The following is a 16,033-nucleotide window of genomic DNA, read 5'->3' on the forward strand; positions in this document are numbered from 1 at the left end:
CCGTTTCTACTAAAAGTACAAAAAAAAAAACTAGCCGGGCGTGGTGGCGGGCGCCTGTAGTCCCAGCTACTAGGTAGGCTGAGGCAGGAGAATGGGGTGAATTTGGGAGGAAGAGCTTGCAGTCAGTTCAGATCGTGCCACTGCACTCCATCCTGGGCGACAGAGAGAGACTCTGTCTTAAAAAAACAAACAAACAAAAAAACAAACAAACAAAAAAACTTACTATCCAAAAAAGGCCCCACACCAGATGGATTCACAGCCAAATTCTAACAGATACAAAGAAGAGCTAGTACCAATCCTACTGAAACTATTTCAAAAAATTGACAAAACCAACATCAAACTGATACCAAAAATCTAGCAAAGACACAACAAAAGAAGAAAGATACAGACCAATATCCCCATTTGCACAGATGCAAAAATCCTCAACAAAATACTGGCAAACTGAATTCAACAGAACATCCAAACCTTAATTCACCTGATCAAGTAGGCTTTATTCCTGGAATGAAAAATTGGTTTAACATAGCCAAATCAATAAATTGTATTTACTATATAAGCAGAATTAAAAACAAATCCACATGATCATTTCAATAGATGCAGAAAAACTTTTGATAAAATCCAACATCCCTTCATGATAAAATCCCTGAAGAAACTAGACATCAAAGGAACCTATGTCAAAATATTAAGAACCATCTATGACAAACCCAAAGTGAACATCATATTGAATGTGCAAAAGCTGGAATAATTCCTCTTGAGAATTGGAGCAGGACAAGGATATATATATATATATATATATATATATATATATATATATTACATAATACTTTTAAGTTCTAGGGTACATGTGCACAATGTGCAGGTTTATTACATATGTATACATGTGCCATATTGGTGTGCTGCACCCATTAACTCGTCATTTACATTAGGTATATCTCCTAATGCTTTCCCTCCCCACACCCCCGACCCTATGACAGGCCCCGGTGTGTGATGTTCCCCACCCTGTGTCCAAGTGTTCTCATTGTTCAATTCCCACCTATGAGTGAGAACATGCGGTGTTTGATTTCTTGTCCTTGCGATAGTTTGCTCAAAATGATGGTTTCCAGATTCATCCATGTCCGTTCAAAGGACATGAACTCATCCTTTTTTATGGCTGCATAGTATTCCATGGTATATATCTGCCACATTTTCTTAATACAGTCTATCATTGGTGGACATTTGGGTTGGTTCCAAGTCTTTGCTATTGTGAATAGTGCCGCAATAAACATACGTGTGCATGTGTCTTTATAGCAGCACAATTGCACGATTTATAATCCTTTGGGTACATACTCAGTAATGGATGGCTGGGTCAAATGGTATTTCTAGTTCTAGATCCTTGAGAAATCGTCACACTGTCTTCCACAATGGTTGAACTAGTCTACAGTCCCACCAACAGTGTAAAAGTGTTCCTATTTCTCCACATCCTCTCCAGCACCTGTTGCTTCCTGAAGTTTTAATGATCGCCATTCTAACTGGCATGAAATGGTATCTCATTGTGGTTTTGATTTGCATTTTTCTGATGGCCAGTGGTGATGAGCATTTTTTCATGTGTCTGTTGACTGCATAAATGTCTTCTTTTGAGAAGTGTCTGTTCATATCCTTTGCCCACTTTTTGATGGGGTTGTTTGATTTTCTGTTGCAAATTTGTTTAAGTTATTTGTAGATTCTGGATAACAGCCCTTTGTTAGATGGGTAGATTGCAAAAATTTTCTCCCATTCTGTAGGTTGCCTGTTTGGATAATAGCCCTTTGTTAGATGGGTAGATTGCAAAAATCTTCTCCCATTCTGTAGGTTGCCTGTTCACTCTGATGGTAGTTTCTTTTGCTGTGCAGAAGCTCTTTCATTTAATTAGATCCCATTTGTCAATTTTGGCTTTTGTTGCCATTGCTTTTGGTGTTTTAGTCATGAAGTCCTTGCCCATGCCTATGGCCTGAATGGTATTGCCTAGGTTTTCTTCTAGGGTTTTTATGGTTTTAGGTCTAACATTTAAGTCTTTAATCCATCTTGAATTAATTTTTGTATAAGTTGTAAGGAAGGGATACAGTTCAGCTTTCTACTTATGGCTAGCCAGTTTTCCCAGCACCATTTATTAAATAGGGAATCCTTTCCCCATTTCTTGTTTTTGTCAGGTTTGTCAAACATCAGATGGTTGTAGATGTGTGGTATTATTTTTGAGGGCTCTGTTCTATTCCATTGGTCTATATCTCTTTTTTGGTACCAGTACCATGCTGTTTTGGTTACTGTAGCCTTGTAGTATAGTTTGAAGTCAGGCAGCATGATGCCTCCAGCTTTGTTCTTTTGGCTTAGGATTGTCTTGGCAATGTGGGCTCTTTTTTTGTTCCATATGAACTTTAAAGTAGTTGTTTCCAATTCTGTGAAGAAAGTCATTGGTAGCTTAATGGGGATGGCATTGAATCTATAAATTACCTTGGGCAGTATGGCCATTTTCATGATATTGATTCTTCCTATCTATGAACATGGAATGTTCTTCCATTTGTTTGAGTCCTCTTTGATTTCGATGAGGAGTGGTTTGTAGTTCTCCTTGAAGAGGTCCTTCACATCCCTTATAAGTTGGATTCCTAGGTATTTTGTTCTCTTTGAAGCAATTATGAAAGGGAGTTCACTCATTATTTAGCTCTCTGTCTGTTATTGATGTATAGGAATGCTTGTAATTTTTGCACATTGATTTTGTATCCTGACAATTTGCTGAAGTTGCTTATCAGCTTAAGGAGATTTTGGGCTGAGATGATGGGGTTTTCTAAATATACAATCACGTCATTGGCAAACAGGGATAATTTGACTTCCTCTTTTCCTAATTGAATACCCTCTATTTATTTTTCCTGCCTGATTGCCCTGGCCAGAACTTCCAACACTATGTTGAATAGGAGTGGTGAGAGAGGGCACCCCTGTCTTATGCCAGTTTTCAAAGGGAATGCTTCCAGCTTTTATCCATTCAGTATGATATTGACTGTGGGTTTATCATAAATAGCTCTTATTATTTTGAGATATGTCCCATCAATACCTAGTTTATTGAGAGTTTTTAGCAAGAAGGCTGTTGAATTTTGTTGAAGGACTTTTCTGCATCTATTCAGATAATCATGTGGTTTTTGTCTTTGACTCTGTTTATACGATGGATTCCATTTATTGATTTGCATATGTTGAACCAGCCTTGCATCCCAGGGATGAAGCCAACTTGATCATGGCGGATAAGTTTTTTGATGTGCTGATGGATTTGGTTTGCCAGTGTTTTATTCAGGATTTTTGCATCAATGTTGATCAGGGATATTGGTCTAAAATTATCTTTTTTTGTTGTGTCTCTGCCAGGCTTTGGTATCAGGATGATGCTGGCCTTGTAAAATGAGTTAGGGAGGATTCCCTCTTTTTCTATTGATTGGAATAGTTTCAGAAGGAATGGTACCGGCTTCTCTTTGTACCTCTGGTAGAATTCAGCTGTGAATCCATCTATCTGGTCCTGGACTTTTTTCGGTTAGTAGGCTATTAATGATTGCCTCAATTTTAGAACCTTGTATTGGTCTATTCAGGGATTTAACTTCTTCCTGGTTTAGTCTTGGGAGGGTGTATGTGTCCAGGAATTTATCCATTTCTTCTAGATTTTCTAGTTTATTTGCATAGAGGTGTTTACCGTATTCTCTGATGGTAGTTTGTATTTCTGTGGGATTGGTGGTGATATCCCCTTTATCATTTTTTATTTCGTCCGTCTGTTTGATTCTTCTCTCTTTTCTTCTTTATTAGTCTTGCTAGCGGTCGATCAATTTTGTTGATCTTTTCAAAAAACCAGCTCCTGGATTCATTGATTTTTTTGAAGGGTTTTTTGTGTCTCTATCTCCTTCAGTTCTGCTCTTAGTTATTTCTTGTCTTCTGCTAGCTTTTGAATGTGTTTGCTCTTGCTTCTCTAGTCCTTTTAATTGTGATGTTAGGGTGTCATTTTTAGATCTTTCCTGTTTTCTCTTGTGGGCATTTAGTGCTATAAATTTCCATCTACACACTGCTTTAAATGTGCCCAGAGATCCTGGTATGTTGTATCTTTGTTCTCATTGGTTTCAAAGAACATCTTTATTTCTGCCTTCATTTTGTTATGTACCTAGTAGTCATCTGGGAGCAAGTTGTTCAGTTTCCATGTAGTTGTGTGGTTTTGAGTGAGTTTCTTAATCCTGAGTTCTAATTTGATTGCACTGTGGTCTGAGAGACAGTTTGTTACAGTTTCTGTTCTTTTACATTTGCGGAGGAGTGCTTTACTTCCCACTATGTGGTCAGTTTTGGAATAACTGCAATGTGGTGCTGAGAATGTATATTCTGTTGATTTCGGGTGGAGAGTTCTGTAGATGTCTATTAGGTCTGCTTGGTGTAGAGGTGAGTTCAAGTCCTGGATATCCTTGTTAACTTTCTGTCTCATTGATCTGTCTAATGTTGACAGTGTGGTGTGAAAGTCTCTCATTGTTGTGTGGGAGTCTAAGTCTCTTTGTAAGTCTCTAAGGACTTGCTTTATGAATCTGGGTGCTCCTGTATTGGGAGCATATATATCTATGATAGTTACCACTTCTTGTTGATTTAATCCCTTTACCATTATGTAACGGCCTTGTCTCTTTTGATCTTTCTTGGTTTACAGTCTGTTTTATCAGAGACTAGGATTGCAACCTCTGCTTTTTTTTGTTTTCCATTTGCTTGGCAGATCTTCCTCCATTCCTTTATTTTGAGCCTATGTGTATGTCTGCCTGTGAGATGGGTCTCCTGAATACAGTACACTGATGGGTCTTGCCTCTTTATCCAATTTGCCAGTCTGTATCTTTTAACTGGAGAATTTAGCCCAGTTACATTTAAGGTTAATACTGTTATGTGTGAATTTGATCCTGTCATTATGATGTTAGCTGGTTATTTTGCTCGTTAGTTAATGCAGTTTCTTCCTAGCATCGATGGTCTTTACATTTTGGCATGTTTTTGCAGTAGCTGGTACCAATTGTTCCTTTCCATGTTTAGTGCTACCTTCAGGAGCTCTTGAAAGGCAGGCCTGGTAGTGACAAAATCTCTCAGCATTTGACTGTCTGTAAAAGATTTTATTTCTCCTGTACTTATGAAGCTTAGTTTGGCTGGATATGAAATTCTGCACTGAAAATTCTTTTCTTTAAGAATGTTGAGGCTGGGCGTTGTGGCTCATGCCTGTAATCCCAGCATTTTGGGAGGCTGAGGCAGATGGATCACCTGAGGTCAGGAGATCGAGACTATCCTGGCTAACACAGTGAAACCCCATCTCTACCAAAAAAAATTACAAAAAATTAGACGTGCATGGTAGCAGGTGCCTGTAGTCCCAGCTACTTGGGAGACTGAGGCAAGAGAATGCTGTGAACCTGGGAGGTGGAGCTTGCAGTGAGCCGAGATCACACCATTGCACTGCAGGCTTGGCAACAGGGCAAGACTCTATCTCAAAAAAAAAAAAAAAAAGTTGAATATTGGTCCCCACTCTCTTCTAGCTTCTAGAGTTTCTGCGGAAAGATCTGCTGTTAGTCCGTTAGGCTTCCCTTTGTGAATAACCCAACCTTTCTCTCTGGCTGCCCTTATTTTTTCCTTCATTTCAACTTCAGTGAATCTGACAATTATGTGTCTTGGAGTTGCTCTTCTTGAGGAGTATCTTTGTGGCATTCTCTGTATTTCCTGAATTTGAATGTTGGCCTGCCTTGCTAGTTTGGGGAGGTTCTCCTGGATAATATAAGGAAGAGTGTTTTCCAACTTGGTGCCATTCTCCCCGTCACTTTCAGGTACACCAATCAGACTTAGATTTGGTCTTTTCACATAGTCCCATATTTCTTGGAGGCTTTGTTTATTTCTTTTTACTCTTTTTTTCTCTAAACTTCTCACTTCATTTCATTCATTTGATCTTCAATCACTGATACACTTTCTTCCACTTTATTGAATCTGCTACTGAAGCTTGTGCATTCGTCATGTAGTTCTCGTGCCAAGGTATTATCAGGTCATTTAAGGTCTTCTCTATGATGTTTATTCTAGTTAGCCATTGGTCTAATCTTTTTTCAAGGTTTTTTGCTCCTTTGCGGGGGGTTCGAACATCCCCCTTTAGCTCAGAGAAGTTTATTACTGATCGTCTGAAGCTTTCTTCTCTCAACTCGTCAAAGTCATTCTCTGTCTAGCTTTGTTCCATTGCTGACAAGGAGCTGTGTTCCTTTGCAGGAGAAGAGGTGCTCTGAGTTTCAGAATTTTCAACTTTTCTGCTCTGGTTTTTCCCCACCTTTGTGGTTTTATCTACCTTTGGTCTTTGATGAATGGTGAGGTACAGATGAGGTTTTGGTGTGGATGTCCTTTCTGTTTGTTAGTTTTCCTTCTAATAGTCAGGACCCTCAGTTGCAGGACCGTTGGAGTTTGCTGGAGGTCCACTCCCGACCCTGTTTGCCTGGGGATCACCAGCAGAGGCTGCAGAACAGCAAATATTGCAGAACGTTGCTGCCCGATCCTTCCTCTGAAAGCTTCGTCTCAGAGGGGCACCCGGCTGTATGAGGTGTCAGTCTGCCCCTACTGCAAGGTGTCTCCCAGTTAGGCTACTTGGGGGTCAGGGACCCACTTGAGGAGGCAGTCTGTCCATTCTCAGATCTCATACTCCCTGCTGGGAGAACCACTACTATCTTCAAAACTGTCAGACAGGGATGTTTAAGTCTGCAGAAGTTTCTGCTGTCTTTTGTTCAGCTATGCCCTGCCCCCAGAGATGGAGTCTACAGAGGCAAGCAGGCCTCTGTGGTGGCCTCCACCCAGTTCAAGCTTCCGGGCCACTTTGTTTACCTACTTAAGCCTCAGCAATGGTGGACACCCCTCCCCCAGCCTCACTGCCGCCTTGCAGTTCGATCTCAGACTGCTGTGCTAGCAATGAGCAAGGCTCCATGGGCATGGGACCCTCTGATCCAGGTAAGGGATATAATCTCCTGGTGTGCCATTTGCTAAGGCTATTGGAAAAGTGCAGTATTAGGGTAGGAGTGTTCTGATTTTTCAGGTACCGTCTGTCATGGCTTCCCTGACCTCTTGCACTTCCCAGGTGAGGCGATGCCCCGCCCTGCTTCAGCTCATGTTCCATGGGCTGTACCCACTGTCTGACAAGCCCCAGTGAGATGAACCCGTTACCTCAGTTGGAAATGCAGAAATCACCCATCTTCTGCATTGCTCACGTTGGGAGCTGTAGACTGGAGCCATTCCTATTCAGCCATCTTGGAACCTCCCCATCAAGGATACCTACTCTTACCACTCCTATTCAACATAGTGCTGAAAGTGCTAGCCAGAGCAATTAGGCAAAAGAAATAAAAGGCATCCAAAAAGGAAAAGAAGAAGTCAAACTACCTCTTCACTGATGATATGATTCTATACTTAGAAAACTTTAAGGACTCTGCCAAAAGGCTATTAGAGCTGATGATGGATTTTAGGAAGGTTTCAGGATACAGAATCAATGTACAAAAATCAGTAGCATTCCTATACATCAATAACATTCAAACTAAGAACCAAATCAAGAATGCAATCTCATTTCTAAAAGCCACACAAAAAAATAAAATACTTACGAATACATCTAACCAAGGAAGTGAAAGACCTCTACAAGGAGAACTACAAAGCACTACTGAAAGAAATAATAAATGATAAAAACAAATGGAAAAAAATTCCATACTCTTGTATTAGAAAAATCAATATCATTAAAATGGCCATATGCCCAAAGCAATCTACATATTCAACATATTTCTATCAAGCTATCAATGACATTTTTCACAGAATTGGAAAAAATGATGCTAAAATCCATATGGAAGGAAAAAAGATCCCAAATAGCCAAAGCAATTGTAAGCAAAAAGAGCAAAATCAGTCATCATGCTACCCAGCTTCAAACTATACAAGAAGGCTACAGTAACCAAAACAGTATGGTCCTGGTACAAAAACACATAAACCAACGGAATAGAATATAGAACCCTGAAATGAAGCCACACACCTACAGCTATGCAATCTCTAACAAAGTCAACAAAAATAAGCAATGGTGAAAGGACTCCCTATTCAATAAGTAGTGCTGAGATAACTGGTAAGCCATAGGCAGCATCATGAAACTGGACCCTTACTATTCACCATATACAAAAATTAACTCAATATGGATTAAAGATTTAAATGTAAGTCCTCAAATTATAAGAATCCTAGAAGAAAACCTAGGAAACACCATTCTGGACATCAGCCTTGGAAAATAATTTATGACTAAGTCCTCAAAAGCAATTACAAAAAAAAATAAAAATTGACAAGTGGAACATAACTAAAGAAATTGTGCACAGCAAAATAAACTATCAAGAGAGTAAACAGAGAACCTACAGAATGGAGGAAAATACTTTCAAACTATGCATCCAACAAAGGTCTAATATTCAGAATCTATAAGGAACCCAAATAACTGAGAAAGCCAAAAATGAATAATCCTATTGAAAAACGGGCAAAAACCATGAACAGACACTTCTCAAAATAAGACACACAATTGGCCAACAAACATGAATGATGCTCCAGGTCACTAATCATCAGAGAAATGCAAATCAAAACCACAATGAGATATCATGTCACACCAATCAGAATGGCTATTATTAAAAAGTCAAAAAACAAAAAATGTTGGCTACACTACAGAGAAAAGGGAACACTTATACACTGTTGGTGGGAATGTAAATTATTTCAGCCACTGTAGAAAGCAGTGTGGATTTCTCAAAGAACTTAAAACAGAACTACCATTCAATCCAGCAGTACCATTACCTGGTATACATCCAAAAGAAAACAAATCATTCTACCAAAAAGACATACCTATGTGCATGTTCATCACAGCACTATTCACAATAGCAAAGACATGTAATCAACCTAAGTGCCTATAAATGGTGAACTGAATAAAGAAAATGTACATATGCATTACAGAACACTATACAGCCATAAAAAGAAATAAATAATGTCCTTTGCAGCAACATGGGTGCAGCTGGAGACCATTATCTTAAGCAAATTAACATAAGAACAGAAAACCAAATACCACGTGTTCTAACTTATAGATGAGAGCTAAATATCGGGCACTCATTAACATAAAGATGGCAACAATAGATACCAGGGGCTACTAGAGGGATGAGGGAGAAAGAAGGGAAGGGTTGAAAAACTAAATGTTGGGTGTACTATGTTCATTACCTTTATGATGGAATCATTTGTGCTCCAAAGCTCAGCATAACACAATATACCCAACTAACAAACCTGTGCATGTACCCCCTGAATCTAAAATAAAAATTAGAAAAAAATAGGTCATATTTCCCTCAATATATTAATCCAGATTACAGCAGCTCAAGAAAAAGCACTTAATCACAGAAGAAATGCCCTTTATTTGAGCTGCTGTAACCAGCTCAAGAAAATTTGGTAATTTAGTACACTATCACTCATTTTGTTTTTAGATTGTCCTAAATGGTTAAGTTTTTTCTAATATTAAGGTGACAGTTGCTTATGGACAACTTCCGTTTACTATTGCACATTTGTAATCTGTACAGAAAGGAACATACACTTTCTCTTTCAAAAAGTTAAACTCAGCTCTTGCAATACCCCTCACTCCCCACTATTCGACATCCTCTCATTTTTTAAGGCAAAAGAGTTCCATAAATCATTCTTTATTCATAAGATGCAGAGGAGTCTCAAGCAAAACCTGTTGAATCTAAATGATTTATTTACATGGTTTACTTCACTATTTCTTAAGTATAATTCTTTAATTGTGCACATGAAATACTGCACCTAGAGTAACAACAAAAACATGATTCTGATACATTTTGACCAATAAAAGTATGCTAAGATTTGCCCTCATTTTTCTTGGTTTTATTGTAAGAAAATAAATGTTTTTGCCTGACACCTTTGTGATCATTGATGTATATTTGCCAGATGACTAACTGTTCTTACAGAGGTGGTCTTTTGGCATGAAACAGAAGATTTAGCTAAGAAGTGACCACAGGACATGTCTTCTTTAAATTCATCAGCTATATTATGTCCAATACCTCTTAATGTTTACTATTAATATATTGAAGACACTCTACAGTTGAAGACCATTATAAAAGGCATGTCTCATAAGGTTTGCTGGTAACTAGCTTGCTTCTGTACACCCAGTTTATTATCTCCCACATCAACTAATATTATTTGAACCTAGATAGCTTGTTTTTCTCAATTCATTCTTCACTTTGGTTATTGGTTTGTTTTTAAAATACACATCTTCTTATGCTTTTGTTATAAGTAGAACTTGAGTTAAATTTACCTAAAAAATAAATGGGGCCGGGCCTGGTGACTCACGCCCATAATCCCAGCACTTTGAGAGGCTGAGGTGGGTGGATCACAAGGTCAAGAGATCGAGACCATTCTGGCCAACATGGTGAAACCCCATCTCTACTAAAAATGCAAAAATTAGCTGGGCGTGGTTGTGGGCGCCTGTAATCCCAGTTACTTGGGAGGCTGAGGCAGGAGAATCGCTTGAACCAGGGAGGTGGAGGTTGCAGTGAGCCGAGATCACATCACTGCACTCCAGCCTGGCAACAGAGTGAGACCCCATCTCTAAATAAATAAATAAATAAAAATGGAATTCAGAGAATTGGCCAGATTATGTAGGGCACTCAATGTCAGATCAAAGAATAAGAGAAATCATGTAGATAATGGCAAGTCACAGAAAGTTTTAGAACCGGAAAATAATGGTAAATTTTCATATCCAGGAAGATCATCCTAATAATACCTGGAAGAAAAAAAGAAATTCACAAAGGAAGTAAATCCATAGAAACATTTCACTTTTCTCTTTGCTCTATTACTGACATACTGGGGCAAAAAACATTTTAAAAATTTCCATTTGCTAGTTTATGAAACAGGTGTGGTCATACTATTTTTCAAAAACAGTTATATAGATTTAGGTGATGTTTCAAAATAGATGTTTTAACACCTTCAAAGAAAACAAAAATTATTGGGAGAGTGCCATGAACTCAAATGATTAACATCATTTTCTAAATATACACAGGTGATGGTTTCAACATTATAATTTCTCAAGTACTCTCTTAAAATTAAAAGCAATTAAAATCTAATAATGTTGTCTATATTAGTGCTTTGATTAAGGTATGTGACATTTACAGGCATAACCTATTGGTCTGTTGATGGTGACTGACAGGAGAGAAGTTATAGGGTCTGTATGGGAGTATAATAGAAAATAACCAAAATAATGAAACACTGGCTGTACAGCTTTTATAATTGCCATTCAATTATTAATCAAATCAGTTTAATTTAAAGCAATACACAACATAGTCACAAAACCAATTCATGGTTACCATGGTAAATTCAAACACAGAGAAAGCCAGCTGTGAATCAATATTCAAACATTCAATTGTTAACTCAATCAGCTTTGACTAAAGGATCAACTACTGTATTACAAAGGCAATTAATAACTACCACAAAATAGCCAAATGTTTTGCACATTTTCCTATTAATATGTGTCAGCAAATATTTTGATAGTGTTATCTGCATACCATTATCCACAATGAGGTCACCTGTACGATAGTAAAATATTCTATTAATAATAGAAATAAATGTCATAAAGCATTAACCTATTGTTTTAAATGTATTTCATAGATAGGATTACAGAAATTGATAAATGATGACTATTCTTTTAACTCTCTTAGTCACAGCGACTACCATTGTTTTTGAACAAACTAATTGCTCAAGTTGAATAACAGCAGTAACTCAAGCTTAATGCCGAGATTAGTATAAAAATAAACTTTCATCAATATAGATAATGTATTGATTTGTTTTGCTTAAAAGTGACCCTGTCAATATGACCAAAAGTTCTCTCCACACTCCAACTTGAGTGTGTGACCAAGAGCTGTCTCTACATTCGTGTGTGTGTGTGTGTGTGTGTGTGTGTGTTGGACTTAAGGTTCACAAAAGAGGCAGGGCTTATACTGAATATGATTAAAATATTAGCACCTCAAACTCCAGGGGTTTTGTCTGTTTTGATCACTGTTATCCCAGCTGTTATCCCCAGTGAGACACAGAGTAGAATCATACAAAATTAATAACCAAAATATATAAGGACCTCAAACAACTTAACAGCAAAAATCAAACAGTTCAATTTAGAAATGGGCCAGATATCTGAATAAACACTTCTCAAAAGAAGACATACAAATGGTCAACAGGCATATGAAAAATGCTCAACGTCACTAATAATTAGAGAAATGATCATCAAAACAACAATGAGCTATCATCTCACCCCAGTTAAAATGGCTTCCATCAAAAAGACAAATAATAAATAATGCTAGTGAGGATGAAGAGAAAGGACAACACTCATAAACTGTTGATGGGGAAGGTAAGTTAGTAGAGCCACTACGGAAAACAGTATGGAGGTTCCTCAAAAACCTAAAAATAGAACTGCCATATTATCCAGCAAGCTCACTGCTGGGTATATATCCTAAAGAAAGGAAAGTGAAATATTAGTGAGATACCTGAAATACCTTGATTATTTCAGCACTATTCACATAGCCAAGATGTAGAACCAACCTGTGTCCATCAATAGATGAATGGATAAATAAAACGTGTTTCATATACACAGTGGAATATTATTCAGCCACAAAAAGAATGAAATTCTATCATTTGCAACAACATGGATGGAATTGAAGGTCATTATGTTAAGTGAAATAAGACAGGCACACAAAGACAAATTCACATGATCACATTCATATTTGGAATCTAAAAATGCTGATCTCATGGAGACAGAGAGTAGAATGATTGTTACCAGAATCTGGAAAGGTAGTAAAAAGGAGGGCTGAAGAAGGATAAAGAGAGTTTGTTAATGGGTACAAAAATACAGTTAGATAGAAGGAACAAGATCTAGGGTTCAACAGCCCAATAGAGTGACTATAGTTAACAATAATTTATTGTATACTTCAAAATAACTAGAGGAATAGATTTGAAATATGCCCAACCAAAATAAATGGTAAATGTTTGAGATTATGAATATCTCAGTTGCCTTGATTTGATCATTACACATTATAGGATTGTATCAAAATATCACATGTACCCCATACAAATGTAATTTATCCATAAAAATTAAAAAGAAATATATCTGCTAAATGAATTACAAGAGAGTATTTCATTTTTTAAAATGTATTTCTAAAATTAACAGTGGTATTAGTTCCTGTTGGGGTTTGCACCTCATTTCTGAATACATAATTTGAAAGGAAAATTACATGGATGTTTTAGGCAAAATAGCTTAATTGCATATGTTGACAGAATAATATCATTTCGATATGTAGGCTCTCATAAGTGTACTTTGTAAAAGTAAATTTTCATTTATATTCACATACTTAACTAGTCTTTAATCTATACTTTAAAAAGATTTTATTAAATTCCTTATAAAACAAAAAGGCAATAATCTGGCAAGAAACAATAAATTACCTACTCCATGGTCCAGGTGTTTACAACTAATCCTTCTTTTAAAAAAAATATTTGTACATAAAGCATCTGGTGAAATAACCAAAATACATTCTTGAAGATAGGTATCTGATTTGTAGTCAAGATTTTGGTGTCCAGAGAAGGCAAATTGTTCTTCAGGATGCCTTAAAAGGCAGAAATGTAAGGTTTCTCAATTTGTTTCATCAATGTATAAACACTCAAAATTTTCCTACTTATACTAGATTAGGTATGGGTTTTGCTATAATTTCTAACAATTTTGGAAGTTGTCCATTCACTCACTCATTAATTTAATAAATAAGTATAGAACACCTATTCCAGGCCATCACTCAGGTTAATGCTGCATATTCAAGAATAAGAAGGTCTTTCGGTCTAGTTGGAGGAGATAGGTGACTAAATAGCAATTCTTGACCCTAATCAGAAAGATTTGTGGCCCAAGAAAGGAGAATGTGAAAGATGAGTGGTGAGGGCCTGTAAGAACTGAGGTTTTAAAGGTAACCAGAGAGAGATCATAAAATCCATGTAATTATTTATATAGTTTTCAATAACCAACAAGTTGCAGAAAATGGTATGACAACTAGTTTAAGAAATGACAATATTGCTGTGGCAACGGTGTGGATGATAAGTGAAAGGGAAAAAGACTGGAGGTAATATGATAAATTAGAAGCCTATTTTGGTAGATAAGTCAAAAATGATGGAAGCTTGACTTACATAGAAGCTGTGGAAACGCAGGAAAGAAGATTACCATGATAGATGATAACTCAACATAATCAACAGTACTTGGTCATCATTGGTGGTTGGTGACAAGGAGGAATACAGAGGAACTTGGGAGACTGGATAAATAGCAATAGCATTCACTAAGAAGAAGATAAGAGAAAAGACAGTAAGTTTTGGAAGAAAAAAATGACATCCACTTTTGGACAGTAGATTTAAATTGCCAAATCACAAGTAAAGATTTCCAAGAGGCAGCCAAAAGTTATAAACAATGTATAACTTTGGGATTCAAAGAAGGGCATGGCTAGAAATAAATTCGTAAATCATCAGCATAAATGATAACCAGAGATATGGGAGTGATGAGGTAATATTGGAAGAGTGATGAAATGTCATCTATTTTTGGTTCTGTTTCTTGTGAAAATGTCAGAAACATCATGTAGAGGGCAGTTTTCAGGAAAGTTATGTGTTACAAATATCAGGAGTGCTCAAATGGCTTCGGAAAATCTGTATGGATAGTAAATGATTAGGGGATTGCAGAGAGATTGCTAGGTATATTTGTTCATGAAGTGGCATGCAATTGTCTTGTCCCTACCTTCAGGTTCCCTCCTTACTACAATACAACAGTCAAGGGAGACTAGCCTGAAAGTTTCAAGGGAAACTCCTTTACCCTGGCTTCGAATTGGAAATGAATTTAAAAGGTCAAAATGTTTTAAAAGTCATTGAATTATTTTTACATTTGCATAAAAATGTAATTCTCCATGCCCTATGCAGAGTGTATGATTTAGAATTTGTCTAGCTGCAATGAATAGAAAACCAAAATCAAAGTAGCTTGGCTGAGCATGGTGGCTCACACCTGTAACTCCAGCTCTTTAGGCCAAGGTAGGTGGATCATCTGAGGTCAGGAGTTCAAGACCAGCCTGGCCAACATAGTGAAACCCCATATCTACTAAAAATACAAAATTAGCTGGATGTGGTGGCTCATGTCTGTAATCCCAGCAATACCAGCAACTTGAGAGGCTGAGGCAGGAGAATCGCTTGAACCCGGGAGGCAGAGGTTGCAGTGAGCAGAGAACCTGCCATTGCACTCCAGCCTGGCAACAAGAGCAAAACTCTGTCTCAACAACAACAACAAAGTAGTTTAAACAATGAAAAATTGCATTGACTTACATTTCCAAAAGCTCCGTAGTAGAAAGGTTTATCAGCGGCTTAACGATGGCGACAGGAACAATGTGTTTTTTATCTATATGCTCTGACCTTGGCTTCCTCCCCAGTCAGGTTCTCCAAATGATTCTTCATTGTGGTAAAATGGCTGCCAGTAGCAAACAAGGTGACATGCTTCCATGATCACATCAGAGGTGTAAAAAGAGGGGCTTTCTGAACCTCTCTCTTAAGTATGAGAAATATCACTCCTACAACCCCCCAACAAACCTCCTTTTGTGTGTCATTAAGCAGCATTGGATTACTTGATGGGAATTACTTTTAGACAAACCATACCCACTCTTAGAGTTCAGAAGTAAAGTCAGCTTTCCTCAACCAATGTTCACTTCAATTCTGAATAATAATAACCCTAACAAATTTAGAGTAATTTATTAGCGATGGTATTTTATATGATTATCACGTTTAATGGTCATAATACCTTCGTTTAGGTGACCTGATTCTTTCCATTTTGCCATTTAAGCAATGGAAGTTTCTAGAGAATATTCTTGTAGTCTAACAAATGCAGAACCTGATTCCAGTTTTGACTGCCTCCCAAGCTATTAATCATGACATTTGATTTAATCTCAAGAAAAAACTCTTTATCTTTCTGCCTCATTTCGCT

Source organism: Rhinopithecus roxellana, chromosome 10 (assembly GCF_007565055.1).
Source record: "Rhinopithecus roxellana isolate Shanxi Qingling chromosome 10, ASM756505v1, whole genome shotgun sequence".
Lineage (NCBI taxonomy): Eukaryota > Metazoa > Chordata > Mammalia > Primates > Cercopithecidae > Rhinopithecus > Rhinopithecus roxellana.